Source organism: Hemiscyllium ocellatum, chromosome 39 (assembly GCF_020745735.1).
Source record: "Hemiscyllium ocellatum isolate sHemOce1 chromosome 39, sHemOce1.pat.X.cur, whole genome shotgun sequence".
NCBI lineage: Eukaryota > Metazoa > Chordata > Chondrichthyes > Orectolobiformes > Hemiscylliidae > Hemiscyllium > Hemiscyllium ocellatum.
In genome coordinates, this window is record NC_083439.1 from 42,399,843 (window position 1) to 42,417,875 (window position 18,033).

Consider the following 18,033-nt stretch of genomic DNA (forward strand, 5'->3'; position numbering starts at 1 on the left):
TTAATTCCACACTTAAAGCCAAATATACTGGATTTCATCAGTGATTAAATATTAGATATAAGGAAAAATTTGTCTTAAAACAGGTCACTGCAAACTTAAAATAATTAGAAACTTCATACTGCTATCTGTAACATGTAGAAATGAACATTAATTATTGGAGTCTAAAACAATTAGATGTATCTTCATTTGTAATGTCGAATATTAATCCAATGATTTCTGTGAACATTCAAATGAGAAGGCATCAGATATTTCCTGTGAGTGTTGGATGAGGAATCATTGCTTGGTTCATAGTTGTGTTGACCTGGGAAAAAAAGATCCATTTTCCTTTGTAAAATTGGCACGAAGAAATAATGGTTTAAATTGAAATGTGAATCTCATGATACTTGTTACTAAACATAAACAGAATTATTGTGTGATGTTGGTCTAACAATGAATTGGTAATTTATTTTAGAATGCTGACACATTAAATGATTCAATATTTCCAAACGAGTTTGCTCTGATATCGATGACACAGTAATTAGTATCAGTGAGCTGAGAACTAGAATGCTGGCATGATGGTTTGGAAAATACATTCGATATGCAGTGATTATTGATCAGAACTGTTTGGTCATTCAACATTCTCAGATACTCCTGCAATCTGTACTTGCTGTCTCAGCTTTTCTTCTGTAGAAATACAATATATAATCCATTCAATTTTCCATGTCATCAATATTCAGTCATTTGTGTCAGCATTACAAAGAAAATAAATCGATAAGGAACATGGGTATTACAGCGAAATACAGTCAACAGCATTTATAGAGGAAATGTTTCAATAGTGTCTCTGAGTAAACACGTGAAAAGGTTTAATGGGGATCTGTTCACAATGTACTTAGCCACAATTACATTTTCTTAACATGATGATTGGAGGGAACCTATCAGAAAACTCACCTATATTTAGGAATTCCTTCATCTCGATACATGTTACTATCAGCATCCTCAGTCACAAATAATGAAGTGTGATTATTGACATGGGAACATGTGGTGTGTAAATTATAAGAAGGTATCTCTTGCATATCTTTGGGATGATGTGATAGCGTGATGTCTGCTGTGTTTACTTATCCTGAGAACAATATGATACTGACAAAAGGCTTTTCACTGAACAATTATCAGGTGGCCTTGAAAACCATCTTATGACTTTATGTGCAGTGATTACTTTGATTTCAAGACCTTTGATATATTTTCCATGATTTGGAAAATGATTAGATTACTTACAGTGTGGAAACAGGCCCTTTGGCCCAACAAGTCCACACGGACCTACTGAAGCACAACCCACCCAGACCCATTCCCTTACATTTACTCCTTCACCTAACACTACAGGCAATTTAGCATGGCCAATTCACCTAACCTGCACATTTTTGGATTGTGGGAGGAAACCGGAGAACCCGGAGGAATACCACGCAGACACGGGGAGAATGTGCAAGCTCCACACAGTCAGTCACCTGAGGCGGGCACTGAACCCGGGTCTCTGGCACTGTGAGGCAGCAGTGATAACCGCTGTGCCACCGCGCCACCCAATGATTAATAGTTTTGTGACAAATGTCTACATGTGGTCATTAGCTGGATTCAAAGCATTCAATGTGTTGGTGCAAAAACCCTTCATTGTTGACATTTTCAAGAGAGGTATATAATGCTCAGGCATTAGCTGGAAGTCAAGGTGTTAGAAAATTTGGGTCATCCTGGAACTGATTGATTCTCGCTGCTGTTTGACTTAGTTTGATTAATTGTGCGTTTGCCTCGATTTATCTGGCTGTAGGTGAATTTAGAATGTATAATTTCTGTCCAAGGGTCACTTCACATTAGATTAGATTAGATTAGACTTACAGTGTGGAAACAGGCCCTTCGGCCCAACAAGTCCACACCGACCCGCCGAAGCGCAACCCACCCATACCCCTACATTACCCCTTACCTAACACTACGGGCAATTTAGCATGGCCAATTCACCTGACCCGCACATCTTTGGACTGTGGGAGGAAACCGGAGCCCCCGGAGGAAACCCACGCAGACACGGGGAGAACGTGCAAACTCCACACAGTCAGTCGCCTGAGTCGGGAATTGAACCCAGGTCTTCAGGCGCTGTGAGGCAGCAGTGCTAACCACTGTGCCACCGTGCCGCCCACATCACTGGAGAGTGAAAATATAGTTCAGATACCGTGATAACAATGAATTGATAATTAAATTTTGTGTTTTAACAGATAAAATGATTTATGTTTTCCAGTAGTTGTTAGATATTGATTAGATATTTATTAAAATAGTTAAACTGAGAATTGTAATCCTGTTGCAGGATTATTGAATTGTTAAAAGGTACATATGTAGAGTGTTTTTGGAATGATTTGGTGGTGCCAGTGTTGGATTGGGCAGTACAAAGTTTAAAAAATCAAGCACCACCAGGTTATGCACCAACAGGTTTATGTTGAAGAACTAGCTTTCAGAGCGCTGCTCCTTCATCAGTTGGTTGAAGGAGCAGCACTCCGAAAGCTAGCGCTTCCAAATAAACCTGTCGGACTATAACCTGGTTTTGTGTGATTTCTTAACTTTGTTTTTTGGAAGGAATTGTTTTTTTCATTCAAATATACAGGCTGTTCAAGAACTCTATCTAGCCTTCCATGGCTTTCTTTTAGAGACCACACATTTATAGATTAGATTAGATTAGATTACTTACAGTGTGGAAACAGGCCCTTTGGCCCAACAAGTCCACACTGACCCTCCAAAGAGCAACCCACCCACACTCATTTCCCTACATTTACCCCTTCACTACGGGCAATTTAGTATGGTCAATTCACCTAACCTGTCCATTTTTTGGACTGTGGGAGGAAACCGGAGCACCCGGAAAAAACCCACACAGACACGGGGGGGATGTGTAAATTTCACACAGACAGTTGCCTGAGGTGGAAATTGAACCAGGGCCCCTGGCGCTGTGAGGCAGCAGTGCCACCATGCCGCCCACAATTCATATAATTTCACTGTAATCAGTATTTCAAATTTGCATCAGATTTAAGATGTAAATGAGGACCAATTAACGAGTGCTTCCATGAATGGAAAACACAGCAAATGGAATTTACAGAAGCAAATTCAAGTTTGATCCGAATAAGCAAATAAATACTTTGAATGGAAATGATCCGAAAATGTTTACATCTACATTTGAACTAAGTCAAATGACTCTTTTTTTGAAATAATTGGACTGAAAACCTATTTGAAAACATGTACAAATCAGGACTATTGACAAGTCTTGCTGTTAGTGCTCTTGACCAATCGTAATAGAGAATAAATACTACTTTGAGTAACAAGTATCATGTGTAATTGCTGGGCTGAAAAGTAAGAGGATAGCTCTTGTATTTATTGGCAAGAATTATAACCAAATGTTTACTGTGGTTACTGCACTCAGTAACAATAAGATCAAGATCAATGGCTGTTAGAATCCTTGGCCACTCATAATGAAGAATAAACACTGCTGTACGCAATACATATCTTGGATAATTACAGAACAGAAATTTCAGAAGACACTCATTGTATTTACTGGAGGGAATGATAATCAGATGCTTACTGTGGTGATTGATCTCAGGAATAATAAGACAGTTACTCAGATTATTCCACTGAACAGTAATTAAATGATCATGAGACCATTGTCTGGCTTTATGGAATAGTGTTTTGTGTGAGCATTGATTTCAATAACAATGCCATAGTATACAAGTCTACAGGTTAGGTGAGTTGGCCATGCTAAATTGCCCATAGTGTTCACGGATATGTAGGTTAGGTGCATTAGTCAGGGGAAATGTCGAGTAATAGAGCAAGGGAATGTGTCTGGGTGGGTTACTCTTCGGAGGGTCAGTGTGGACTTGTTGAGCCAAGTAGCCTGTTTCAACACTGTAGGGATTCTATGACTCCATGATTCTTTGATTTAGGAATAGATTGATAATTGAGTGCTAAAGATACTATTTAAAGTCAACAAAATCTTTATGTTGAGTAGAATTGCTTAGCAAAATGCATTGAAGCCATCATACACAAAGTGAGATAAGTGGAAGTAGTAAGGTATTTTGATTAAATAAAATGAATGTCATTATTTAGATATTTTAAATTTGAAAAACTACAGTGTCCTCAAATCTAAAATTTAGAGAAAATGTAATGTGATACATACATTTATTAATGACCTGAAGATAATAAATTGCAGATTCTGTGATTATTGGAATGAACAACAGACAGAGCAAATCCAAAATTGGATTGAAAAGCAATTCAAACTCTGCTTAGATATTTTCTAATCACCATTCGAAGCTGTTTTGGTGCATCTCTGTTGAAGATGAGAACTCAACGCACACTTCCTGGTCTCGTGGGAGACACTCTACTGGAGTTCCACGGGTTCCTTTCATTATGTTCCCACCAAGGAAGGGTGGGATTATAATTAATTGTGATTACTCAAATGAAAACTAACCAGTGTCCACTCCTATAATTGGGCTGGGAATTAATTCGACTGTTTCTATGCAATGGACTGAGAATGAAGTGGTAATTCACAATAATGATGGTACTAAGTATATAGGCTCTTACGTAAAAATTACTATCGTGACAATTGAAGGAAAAATAAATAGACATATCATGCGCTTATTGTAAATTCATGAAAAATACAACTGCTGAATATGTTTAAAGTAATTTTTCTGATAATGAAAAGATAATTAGAATGCTTATCACCAAAAAGATTTATTCACTGTGACTATTCAGCTGCAGGCAGCTCCCCTTCCTTACACAAATGTACAACTTCCAACAATTCAAAATGTACTCTGATTGATAAAGGGAAGAACAAACACATGTAAGTTTTTTTTTCTCGTTTTTACAAAAAAAGTCACGAATTTGAATTTTTTTAGCTTTAAAATATTTAACCCTTGCTGAGATCAGAAATGCAATAAACCTTCACGTTGAAGAAAAATATATTCAAATCAAATCAAAATATACATCGATATTCACAATAATTGGGAGATTGAACACTGCAATATCTTTCAATCAGTTGATGTACTGAGCCATATTTCCACTTTTATATCCCTTACTGGATTGATCAGTTATTAGATATTAGCAATAACTAAATTATTAATATGCTGTCAGTGAACTGAATATTAAAGAGAAATCTCACATTGCTGTTTGAACATACAATGTGCCGAAATAAACAGTAATTATTGGCGAAATGTCATTAGATATCTCTTAATCGATGAGGCTATGGTTACTTTGATTGCTGAAATGAGTGGCATTCAGATATTTCCAATGAGCATTGGATGGAAAATCGCTCTTTTTGGTATAGACGTAAAAAAATGTTTTATTGGAGTATTGTCAATAAGAAATATAGGATTAAATTATGATGTGCATCTCACCTTACCAAATATTTTCAAGTTTTCTAAAAGGTTTCTAGTCCAATCATCAGTTTAAAAGGGGTCATTTTGGTTCAGCAGATCAGTAACTGCAAACATTTTCAACACATCTCCATCAAAGCTGATAATTCAGAAAAAAATACCAAAGCATTACCTGTGTAAATGACAAAATATATCTTTAGCTTAGAGTCAAGTTCATTCTCTACTTATTTTATTCCTATTTTTGACACCAGTGACTAAATATTGATTAGATTAAATGTCATATGTGTTAGACATGAATTTTCTCTCAAAGATCTGTGCAACACAGGAATGGGCCCTTTGGCCCATAACGTTGTGCGGAACATAATGCAAAATAAACTCACCCCTTCGGTCTACCCTTGGTCCATATCCTTCCAAATTATCTAAATGAACATTTAAAAAGCCCTAAAGTATCTGCCTCTACCATCAACCCTGGAAGTTCATTCCAGACACCTACCACTCCCTTTGTAAAAAACAAATTGCCCCTCACATGCCCCTTGAACTGTCTCCGAGTAAAAAATGAGGTCTGCAGATGCTGGAGATCACAGCTGCAAATGTGTTGCTGGTCAAAGCACAGCAGGTTAGGCAGCATCTCAGGAATAGAGAATTCGACGTTTCGAGCATAAGCCCTTCATCAGGAATAAGAGAGAGAGAGCCAAGCCGGCTGAGATAAAAGGTAGGGAGGAGGGACTAGGGGGAGGGGCGATGGAGGTGGGATAGGTGGAAGGAGGTCAAGGTGAGGGTGATAGGCCGGCGTGGGGTGGGGGCGGAGAGGTCAGGAAGAGGATTGCAGGTTAGGAGGGCGGTGCTGAGTTGAGGGAACCGACTGAGACAAGGTGGGGGGAGGGGAAATGAGGAAGCTGGAGAAATCTGAATTCATACCTTGTGGTTGGAGGGTTCCCAGGCGGAAGATGAGGCGCTCCTCCTCCAGCCGTCGTGTAGTTGTGTTCTGCCGGTGGAGGAGTCCAAGGACCTGCATGTCCTCGGTGGAGTGGGAGGGGGAGTTAAAGTGTTGAGCCACGGGGTGATTGGGTTGGTTGGTTCGGGCGGCCCAGAGGTGTTCTCTGAAGCGTTCCGCAAGTAAGCGGCCTGTCTCACCAATATAGAGGAGGCCACATCGGGTGCAGCGGATGCAATAGATGATGTGTGTGGAGGTACAGGTGAACTTGTGGCGGATATGGAAGGATCCCTTGGGGCCTTGGAGGGAAGTGAGTGTGGAGGTGTGGGCGCAAGTTTTACAGGTGAACTTGTGGCGGATATGGAAGGTACAGGTGAACTTGTGGCGGATATGGAAGGTACAGGTGAACTTGTGGCGGATATGGAAGGTTACAGGTGAACTTGTGGCGGATATGGAAGGTTACAGGTGAACTTGTGGCGGATATGGAAGGTTACAGGTGAACTTGTAACCTGCAACCGCAGGAAATGTAACTCCCTTCGTGACTCCCTTGTCAGATCCACACCCCCCACCAACCCAACCTCCACCCCCGGCACCTTCCCCTGCAACCGCAGGAAATGTAACCACGACCCCACCTCCCACCACCAAACCATCATCTCCCAGACCATCCAGGACCTCATCACCTCAGGGGATCTCCCATCCACCGCCTCCAACCTCATAGTCCCACAACCCCGCACCGCCCGTTTCTACCTCCTGCCCAAAATCCACAAACCTGCCTGCCCCGGCCGACCCATTGTCTCAGCCTGCTCCTGCCCCACCGAACTCATCTCCCAATACCTCGACACGGTCCTGTCCCCTTTAGTCCAAGAACTCCCCACCTACGTTCGGGACACCACCCACGCCCTCCACCTCCTCCAGGATTTTCGCTTCCCCGGTCCCCAACGCCTTATTTTCACTATGGACATCCAGTCCCTGTACACCTCCATCCCCCATCACGAAGGACTCAAAGCCCTCCGCTTCTTCCTTTCCCGCCGCACTAACCAGTACCCTTCCACTGACACCCTCCTTCGACTGACTGAACTGGTCCTCACCCTGAATAACTTCTCTTTTCAATCCTCCCACTTCCTCCAAACTAAAGGAGTTGCCATGGGCACCCGCATGGGCCCCAGCTATGCCTGCCTCTTCGTAGGATATGTGGAACAGTCCATCTTCCGCAACTACACTGGCACCACCCCCCACCTTTTCCTCCGCTACATCGATGACTGTATCGGCGCTGCCTCGTGCTCCCACGAGGAGGTTGAACAGTTCATCAACTTTACTAACACCTTCCATCCCGACCTGAAATTCACCTGGACTGTCTCAGACTCCTCCCTCCCCTTCCTAGACCTTTCCATTTCTATCTCGGGCGACCGACTCAACACAGACATCTATTATAAACCGACTGACTCCCACAGCTACCTGGACTACACCTCCTCCCACCCTGCCCCCTGTAAAAACGCCATCCCATATTCCCAATTCCTTCGTCTCCGCCGCATCTGCTCCCAGGAGGACCAATTCCAACACCGCACAACCCAGATGGCCTCCTTCTTCAAGGACCGCAGATTCCCCCCAGACGTGATCGACGATGCCCTCCACCGCATCTCCTCCACTTCCCGCTCCTCCGCCCTTGAGCCCCGCTCCTCCAACCGCCACCAAGACAGAACCCCACTGGTTCTCACCTACCACCCCACCAACCTGCGCATACAACGTATTATCCGCCGCCATTTCCGCCACCTCCAAACGGACCCCACCACCAAGGATATATTTCCCTCCCCTCCCCTATCAGCGTTCCGCAAGGACCACTCCCTTCGTGACTCCCTTGTCAGATCCACACCCCCCACCAACCCAACCTCCACCCCCGGCACCTTCCCCTGCAACCGCAGGAAATGTAAAACTTGCGCCCACACCTCCACACTCACTTCCCTCCAAGGCCCCAAGGGATCCTTCCATATCCGCCACAAGTTCACCTGTACCTCCACACACATCATCTATTGCATCCGCTGCACCCGATGTGGCCTCCTCTATATTGGTGAGACAGGCCGCTTACTTGCGGAACGCTTCAGAGAACACCTCTGGGCCGCCCGAACCAACCAACCCAATCACCCCGTGGCTCAACACTTTAACTCCCCCTCCCACTCCACCGAGGACATGCAGGTCCTTGGACTCCTCCACCGGCAGAACACAACTACACGACGGCTGGAGGAGGAGCGCCTCATCTTCCGCCTGGGAACCCTCCAACCACAAGGTATGAATTCAGATTTCTCCAGCTTCCTCATTTCCCCTCCCCCCACCGGGTCTCAGTCGGTTCCCTCAACTCAGCACCGCCCTCCTAACCTGCAATCCTCTTCCTGACCTCTCCGCCCCCACCCCACTCCGGCCTATCACCCTCACCTTGACCTCCTTCCACCTATCCCACCTCCATCGCCCCTCCCCCTAGTCCCTCCTCCCTACCTTTTATCTCAGCCGGCTTGGCTCTCTCTCTCTTATTCCTGATGAAGGGCTTATGCTCGAAACGTCGAATTCTCTATTCCTGAGATGCTGCCTAACCTGCTGTGCTTTGACCAGCAACACATTTGCAGCCTTGAACTGTCTCCCCTAACCTTAAACGCATGTCACTTACTTTTGACATTTCAACTCTGGGAAAACCATTTTGACTGTCAGCCCTATTTCCGTATCTCCTGATTGAATAGACTTGCATCAATTCTTCCTCCATCCTCCGCCACTCCACAAAAAAGCAACCTGAGTTTTTCTCATGTCTCCAAATCCAGGCAGCATCCTGGTAAACGTCCTCTGTGCCCTCTCCAAAGCCTCCATACCCGTCCTATAATGTGGCAAATAGAAGTGAATACAATACTTTAAGTATGCCTTAACCAAAGTCTTATAAAGTTGCAACATGCCATCCTTACTCGTGTAACCAGTTCCCTGACCAATAAAGATAAGCATGCCATTTGCCTTCCTGACCACCCTATCTACTTGCATGGTCACTTTCAGGGAGCCATGGTCTTGAACACCAAAATTCCTTCGAACAACAAAGCTGTTCAGGGCCCTGCCATTACCTACTTTTCCTTAATATTTGAGCTCCCAAAGTGAAACACCTCACAGTTGTGTGGATTAAACATTGCCTTTAATTTCTCTGCCCATATCTGCAATTTATCTTTTTCCTGCTGCATTCTTTGACAACCCTCTACATTATCCACAACTGCACTGAACTTTGAATCGTCTGCAAACTTATTAACTCACCAAATTAGATTTTAATCCATGTCACTTGCATATATTTGTCCTGCAAACGGAAGGGTTCCAGTGCAGATCCCTGTGGGAAAAAGACAGAAAATGAGGAAAATGCAGAATTCTTGAATAAATGAGGTTTATTTCAATGACAAAACTATTCTGATGAATAATCTCTGAAGGTATGATTTTTGTTTTGAAATTAACCCAATATTTTAATTCTCAGTTTACTGATCTTATTGAATATCTAGCACAAACTGCTTTGAAAATATTGAATCATTTTAAGTGTTGAGTTCTAACATTAATTATTCTTTAATTGTAATTTCAATTATCACACCATCATGAGAGTTGAATCTATTATTTCTTAGTGCCAGTATCATGATGAAATATTTACACTCGTTTCAGGTCAACACACCTGCAATCAAGCAAAGTTTTCTCACCCAACACTCATAGTAACTATCTCATTCTCTTTCATTTGAATTCTCATATTAATTAAATGATTATTAATCAGTCTTATCAATTAAGAGATGGCTAACAAGTTTTCACATCAATATTTCAGTTCTTTCCAACATATTGCACAATTACATTGCAATAAGGGTTTTCTCATCATTCTTAAATTTGTTATCAGCTATTTTTGTTTCTGATTTCCAGTATCCGCAGTTTTTTTGCGTTCTTGTATTGATTGTATTTCATTTCAATGCTTACATTTCTATATTTCTGATTATTACGATAAGAGCTAAGTATTTTTCATGTTTAACATTATATTAATTTCACGTGTTTCTTGTGTACACAAACCAGAATTAACAAATGTTCGCTCTATTCTTTTACAAGAAATCTTGAATTCTTAGAAATCACAATTTTGTGAAAATGAGGGAAATTATCTTTCGCTTAATAGTCACATTGAATGACTAATGTTTTACTTCCAAGTCATGTGCATTACAAAGCAGTTTAATTTTGAGTACATAAATAACTGCTTCAAACATATTTAATTACTTGATTATCATGAGATTTATGTTTATTTCAGATCATTGTCGCTTCGTTCCAACATTTTTAGAAATTACTAATTCCTTTTATTGGTCCATTACACACTGGAATTGTCGAATACAACCCAGTCTGATTATCACAATAAATATTTGAGCAGTTTTCCCTGTGAGTAACCACAGTAAGTATGTGATTATAGTCCTGCCCTTCTTGCATAGGAATACTATGTAGGGCTCTGGTAATGTCTGTACTGAAAGACCAGGAGGTATGGGTTCAATTCCAACCTTCAACAGAAATGTGTCAAAGCACCTCAGAGTTGATTAGAAAATATCTAAGTGTCTCCTGAATCGTTTTTCAATCCAACATTTTCTCAACTTGTATCTGTTGTTCATTGTAATGTTCACAATATCTTGAATTTATTTGCTTCCGGTCACTGACTAAACCATGAATGTTATTATGCTGCTTCTAAGTACCTCTCAACTTTTAATAACTTTACAGTCATAAAGATTCTACAGTGTAAATTACATTTAAGGTAAGGGGGAAAGATTTAAAAGGGATCTGAGGGGCAACTTTTTTCACAAAGTGTGTTTGGCTCACATGGAATGAGCTGTGAGAGGAAAGGCGGTGGCTGGTACAATTATAACATCTAAAAAACTTTTGGGCAGTTACATGGATAGAAAACGTCCAGATGGGTATGGAACAAACACAGGAAAATGGGGCTAGTTTAGTTTAGGGAACCTGGCCGGGCTGCCTGAATGGCCTGTTTCCGTGCTGTACTAAGCTAGCATTGTACAATTCAAACTTGACTGTGAGTGGTAAAGGAGGGAACAAATGGGTGTTGATTCTATTTTGTGTTCATAAAAAAGTGACATGAATTTTAAATAATTTTGTCACAAGGAATAGTTCACTTTTATTGTGATCAGAAATACAATGAATGTGAGCATTGAAGTCAAATATAATTAAAACAATTCAACTGTGTTTATATGGTTAAAATAAAAATTGATATTCGCAATCATTGTGAGTTTGTACACTGCCATATCTTCACATTACTTCATGTACTGAGCCATTATTACACATTTATACCCCCTACTGAACTGAACAATAATTCGATGTTAGCAACACTTAGATTTTGAAAATCTATCAGTGCACTTTGAAGACGGAGAAATTGATGTAATTTTATCCTGATCGATGATCCAACATCTGTGTCTGAATCAGGAAGAGAGTAAGGAGATAATTAAAGTGAATATCAGAGTGACCACAAGATACAGTCCATGACATTTGATAGAAAAAGGAATTTGCATAATTCCATGGTTATTGAACATGAATAATGAATTCCCTCCGCAGGTACTGAAACAGTCCAAGTCCAAATACAACAAGATCTGGACAATATCCAGGTTTGGGCTGACAAGGGGCAAGTAACATACATCCCACACAAATGCAGGCAATGACCATCACGTATAAGAAATAACCTAACCACCATCCCTTGACATTCGATGGTGTTGCCATCACTGAACACCCACTATCAACATCCTGGGAATAATCATTGATCAGAAACTGAATTGGTCTCACCACATAAACACAGGGGCTACAAGAGTAATTCAACTGCTGTCTCCTGAAAGCCGGTCTAACAGCTACTAGGCACAAGTCAGAAGTGTGATGGAATACTCCCCACTTGCCTGGATAGTGCTAACCTAACAACACTCAAGAAACTTGATACCATCCGGAACAAAGCAGCCCCGTTGATTGGCACAGCATCCACAAGTATCCACCCCCCACTACCACTGATGCTCTGTAGCAGCAGTGTATACTATCTACAAGATGCACTGCAGGAATTCACTAACCAGCACCTTTCAAACCCATGGCCACTTCCATCGAGAAGGACAAGAGCAGCAGCTAGATGGAAAGACAACGATCTTCAAGTTCCCCTATAAGGTACTAATCACCCTGAATTGGAAATATATAGCTGCTCCTTCACTGTCGCTGGGTCAAAATCCTGGAAATCCCCACCCCAAAGGTATTGTGCTGTACACCCACAGCAGGTAGACTGCAGCGGCTCAAGAAGACAGCTCACCACCAATTTCTCAAGGGCAACTAGGGATGGGCAATAAATGCTGGGCCCAGCCAGTGACACCCACATCACATCAAATAAATATTTTAAAAATGTCTACAAGATCAAACCAGCTCCACACTGTCCTAGCTGCAATCTCTGTCCCTTATTGACAAAGATAAAAGAATCTGACCTTGCTCAACTTTCTCATCAAAACCAAGTACAGTATTCACCCCAGCCCTCTCTTATGTGAACCAGCAGCATTTCCACCACCGACAGTAGATCCTCTTAAAATATTTTGTCAGTAACTTTTAATTAACTGGTTACTACAATTACAATGCAATCTGTACAAACAGACCAAATACCTTTTATGCAACAACAAATTTTCTGACAACTTTTCTCGATCTCTGTCATTCTTTTTAGTTAGATGTGGTAGGGAGGGATGGAAACACGACAGTGATGTAAGATATATGTAATACAGTGAGACAGGAAAGCTAGTATGGCTCATGTTGATTCTTAGACCCCACACAGTGAAGCAACACATTCACTGCATAATAAACATAACATAACATTTCAACCCCACTCACACCCGGAGTGACAGAAATAAAATGTGGATCGGTTGGACAGGATGGGTTTGTTACAGTTAGAGTTTGGGAGAGTGAGGGGTGACATGACTGAAGTATCTAACATCCTGAACGGTTTGATAAGGTGGATGTGGAAAGGATGTTTCCACTTGTGGGTCATTCCTGAACTAGAGGGAACTGCTTTAAAATTGGGTTCACCCTTTCAGGACAGCGATGATGATATTTGTTTCCCATCAGAGGGCTGTGCAAATTTGGAACTCTCTGCCCCAGAAGGTGGGCTCACTGAGTATTTTAAGACACAAGTTGATAGATTCTTGTGAAGGGACGTTGAGGGGAGATGGAAGACAAATCACTAACAGATCAGGCCTGGTCTTATTGAAGGTCTTGGGGCGGCACGGTGGCACAGTGGTTAGCACTGCTGCCTCACAGCACCAGGGACCTGGGTTCAATTCCCGCCTCAGGCGACTGACTGTGTGGAGTTTGCACATTCTCCCCGTGTCTGCGTGGGTTTCCTCCGGGTGCTCCGGTTTCCTCCCACAGTCCAAAGATGTGCGGGTCAGGTGAATTGGCCATGCTAAATTGCCTGTAGTGTTAGGTAAGAGGGATATGGGTGGGTTGCGCTTCGGCGGGTCGGTGTGGACTTGTTGGGCCGAAGGGCCTGTTTCCACACTGTAAGTAATCTAATCTAATGGTGGAGCAGGCTCGAGGGGCTGAATGGTCACCTTCTGCTTCTCTCTCACATGATCCCCGGACTGAGCGCTTTGTTTAAAATTCATTCACTGGGATGTAGGTGCCACTGGCTGTGGGCAACATTATTCCCCAGAGGGCAGGTAAGAATCAACCACATTGTTGTGGGTCAGGAGTCACATGTAGGCCAGACCAGGTCAGGATGGCAACTTCCTTCCCTAAAGGACACCAGTGACCCAGATGGGTTTTTCCTGACAATGGAGAATAATTTCATCAATAGACTCATAATTCTAGATGATTATTAAATTCAAGTTCCACATCTGCCGTGGTGGGATTCGAATGAGGGTCCCCAGAATATTCACTGGGTCTCTGCATTAACAGTTCAGCAATGATACCACAGGACTGTTACCGAGCTACAAAGGGTGGGAACCAAAACCTTGATCAAACTGGGAGAATTAAGGAATGTTGAAGGGAATGGGGGAAGAGAATGACCAAGTTTAGGTTCAAGGCAACTGAAACTAAAGCCACCAACAGGGAGGAGAACAAAGTAAGAAACCCTCACACAGCTGGAATTGGATAAGTGCAGATACCCCAGGGAGGTGTGGAACTACACAGGGAGGACAGGGAGAAGGCACGGGTAGGTTTAAAAGCAGTGAACCAAATTTTGAAAATATCTTTCTGAACATAATATAGATCAGGTTAAAACTGAGGTAGGTGTCTGACACAACTTGCTGCAAGGTCACAGCCAGTAGAATCTGAGGTGATGATGAGGTAATGGAGGTTGAATGTGGGAGACAAGCTGGGACTGTATTGGAGTAGTCATGGTGACAGGGAACAAATGCTGGATACAGGGTTTCAGCAGCTGACGGACTGACACTGAGGTGAGCCATCAGAAACTGAGCAAGTGACCACCATCTAATAGGACAGAGATACTGATCCATCAGCCTGAAACTGACTGACCACGTGGCTGTCAGTGACTCCAACACAAGTGAATGGAAACATTGCTCAGAGCCTGTTTCTGTAACATTCTACACAACCCGGAAATAAAAAAAATGAATAATTAGCTGAAAACAAGGCAACTACTCTGTAGAGTCTAAACTATTCAATGTTCAGTTACTGAACATTATTGATTCACAGAATAGTCCAACCTGCACAATCACAGTAAAAGGGGAAATAAACAACATTCTTGGCAAAGACATAATGAAACATCTGCTTGTATAAAACAGCTCAGCACAAAGGGGCTGAATCCTCCACAAACTGACAAACACAGGTACCATCGGTTTATAGATAGACAATGAAATTCTTCAGAAAAACCCTTCCCTGCCGATGGTGTGTGAACTGCCACTTATTTCCTTTGAAAAGAGTCTCTGTTTCCCCTCAGAAAAGCAGGTGTGTCGCACACTTACAGACTGACTGACAGACAAAGGAAACCTGATCTGAGACTCGCAGGTTAATGAAGCTATTAGTGACAGCCCATTGCACACAACAAGAGCTTAGACCACAACAGATTCTAGTGAAACCAACAATGCAATGAAAAAGGTGAATTAGTCTTTATAATCATGCAGCCTCTCTCAATCAAATAATCCTAGTCAACGTCCAAACATTTTAAACTATTAATACCAATGTATACATACTTATTTCCTTCCCTAATTTCCTCCAAAAATATATCTAATTATTCTCTTCAAAGTACATTTTAAATGGTCAATTCATAATCACAATTCATTTCCAATTATTCTTAGAGCAAAACAAGTTGCAAACTGAAATAGTTGTCACGTCAATAATGACACTGGAAACTTTGTTATGTAGTTTACCCATATTTCCAAATATTGTTTTGGTTCATTAATGCAGTGAAGCTAAAATTAAAGTCTATTGATTTTCTCTGATATCCTTCCATTACTTTATTCCCTAATAACAATGCCCATGGCGTAATGGGTGACAAGCATTAAATAAAATCAAATTTTCATTGCAAGAACTGGTACAAATGATCACATATTATTCAGTTCATTCATTGTCGTTGATGTTAAAAGTTATTTTCACTGTTTGATCATGTTAAATTCACTTAAATAATCACAGTACAATTCTCACCTCTATAGATCTGTAAAGAGAATGTCAAGTTATAAATATTTCAAGTAAAACCAAATTCACATTTTGTTCCGTTTTATTCCAGGAATGATGGAATGTGTTACATTATTATGGGAAACAGGAACAAGTGAAGGTGGTGACTCTCAGACGTGCGGCCTTAAAGCTAAAGGCCAGCTGGTAGTTACAGTGGGGGGTGTACCTAGTGCCCTGCTCTCCTCAGAAGACAGTGAGGATGGTGACACTGGGTAGAACGGGTTAGATGATGAAGCGCCCACGTATCAACAGAGGGACGGCAATGGGTGGGATGACCCACCACCCTGTAAGGCCCAGAAGACCATGTCCATGGCACCGCTCGGCATCAAAGCTCAACTTGGCTCGACAGTAGGGAGCAACAAAGGGAACTGACAGAAACCAAACCTGAACCGTTTACCCGGCTGAACGACAAATGTTGGTGAATGAACACCCAGTCTGGTAGAGAAATGGTATTAATGGGCCTTATTGAGACAATATGGATGAATTAATTGAGGTACACAGTCTCACCGAAGATGGTGTCAGCCAAGATCTCTCAGGCCAAGATACCCTGACGTGTACAGCAGAATCTGTCCCTGCAATGAGAGTATGGGGGTGTACGCCGGTTCCCCCCAGTGCACAGCCGATCAGTGGCTCCAGGCATTTACAGATATTACAGGGACACACTGGGGTGGAGGCAGGCTGGACGGTCTAAAATAACCTTGGTGCCTCAGGGAGCCAAGGGTAATATCAAGAATCATACAGAGAGGAAGCCTGAGGTGTGTAAGGACCATGGGGGCTTACCAAACCCCAAACTGTGATGATGAAATAGGTTTGATGTATTTAAAAGATGACATGGGACCCCATTTAACTGTAATTATAAGCATGGGACTCCTGGTGGGAGATAATTCTAACCAAATGCTGAATTGGTCATGAGAACTGAGGCAAACGCAGAAACACAGAGGAATAGCTTCAATACAGGGAGGGGAACCAGACCCACAATGTTACAAGGGAAGTAGGAAAGGGCACATAGCCAAGGAACGTAGGCAGAGAGAGGGAGATAGATGTTCACATTGTGTGTGGCCTGTGTTCACGTAGGCACATGCATAGCCCATGAATATTTATTGATGCTGTGTTTGCTGTATTAATAAATACTAATACAGGAGCAGCTATATCAGTTACCGATATGGATTTGCCCCCACCCTGTCAATTACTAAAATGAGAGCATTTGGAGAGGGAATCGAGGAAGCTGGATAAAATAATCCGATGCAGATCACCGATATGGCAAAATATACTCAGATATGGGAGTGTGAAACTGAGGAAGGGACCATTCTGGGAGTTGCCATTTTAGAACAGTTCGGAGCAACTATTGATGTAGAGACCCGAACTGTAATATGGGAACAACCTGGCCAGGCCCGGGACAGGAAGCAAAGGAGAGGCGACATCTCCAGGGTAGATACCTTGTAGGGAGACTGGAACAGTCAGGGAATCTGGGGAGTTATAGCTAGGACCCAAACAGCAGTGTGGGGAACTCAAACAGGAATGTGGGTTGTTATCTGTAGATCGTGTAAAGATCGAGGGCCCTCTCACTCCCCACACACACAGGATCCCATTAAAGCTGGGGCTGGGGAGGCAGTAATTGTGACAGAAACAGATTGAGAGAAGCAGGGAACAGTCAGACCGACAGTATCCCAGACTAATTCACTGAATCCAGACGACTCATCCCACCTCAGTATTGATTATACCTCCCTCAGTAAATCCGCCTCTAAAGAGTATCCTACAGTAGCGAACCACACCACTGTATTTAATGGATTGAAATCGCAACAGGATATAGTCTCAGCCCTTGATATTGTGAATGGGGTCTGGTCCATAATGGCAGAATAAGCTGGTGTTTACTATCGAAGGAAAACAGTACACCTGGATCCAGTTACCTCAGGGATCCCATAATATTCCAGTATATCCCACCGATGTAAGTCTGATGGAGTTAGTCTATTTAATCTTACCAACACCTCATCACCTCAGTTGGTGAGAAAGAACATATTCAAATATTAAACATAGTATTGTGTCAGTTCAGGCAGGCCG

At 42.4% G+C, this 18,033-nt stretch overlaps 1 long non-coding RNA gene across 2 annotated transcripts in view; it reads right to left on the minus strand.

Moving 5' to 3' along the window:
- Positions 1 to 239: 239 nt before the first annotated feature.
- LOC132834266 (uncharacterized) overlaps positions 240 to 18,033 on the minus strand; it is a 51,731-nt gene continuing 33,937 nt past the window's right edge. The window contains exons 5-6 of one of the 2 annotated variants that reach the window (XR_009647157.1): positions 9,577 to 9,646; positions 240 to 301 (exon numbers count right to left, since the gene is read on the minus strand). This is a non-coding gene — a long non-coding RNA (uncharacterized LOC132834266). Of the gene's footprint in view, positions 302 to 9,100; positions 9,158 to 9,576; positions 9,647 to 18,033 lie in introns of those variants that run through there. The other variant, XR_009647158.1, reaches the window with a different exon arrangement.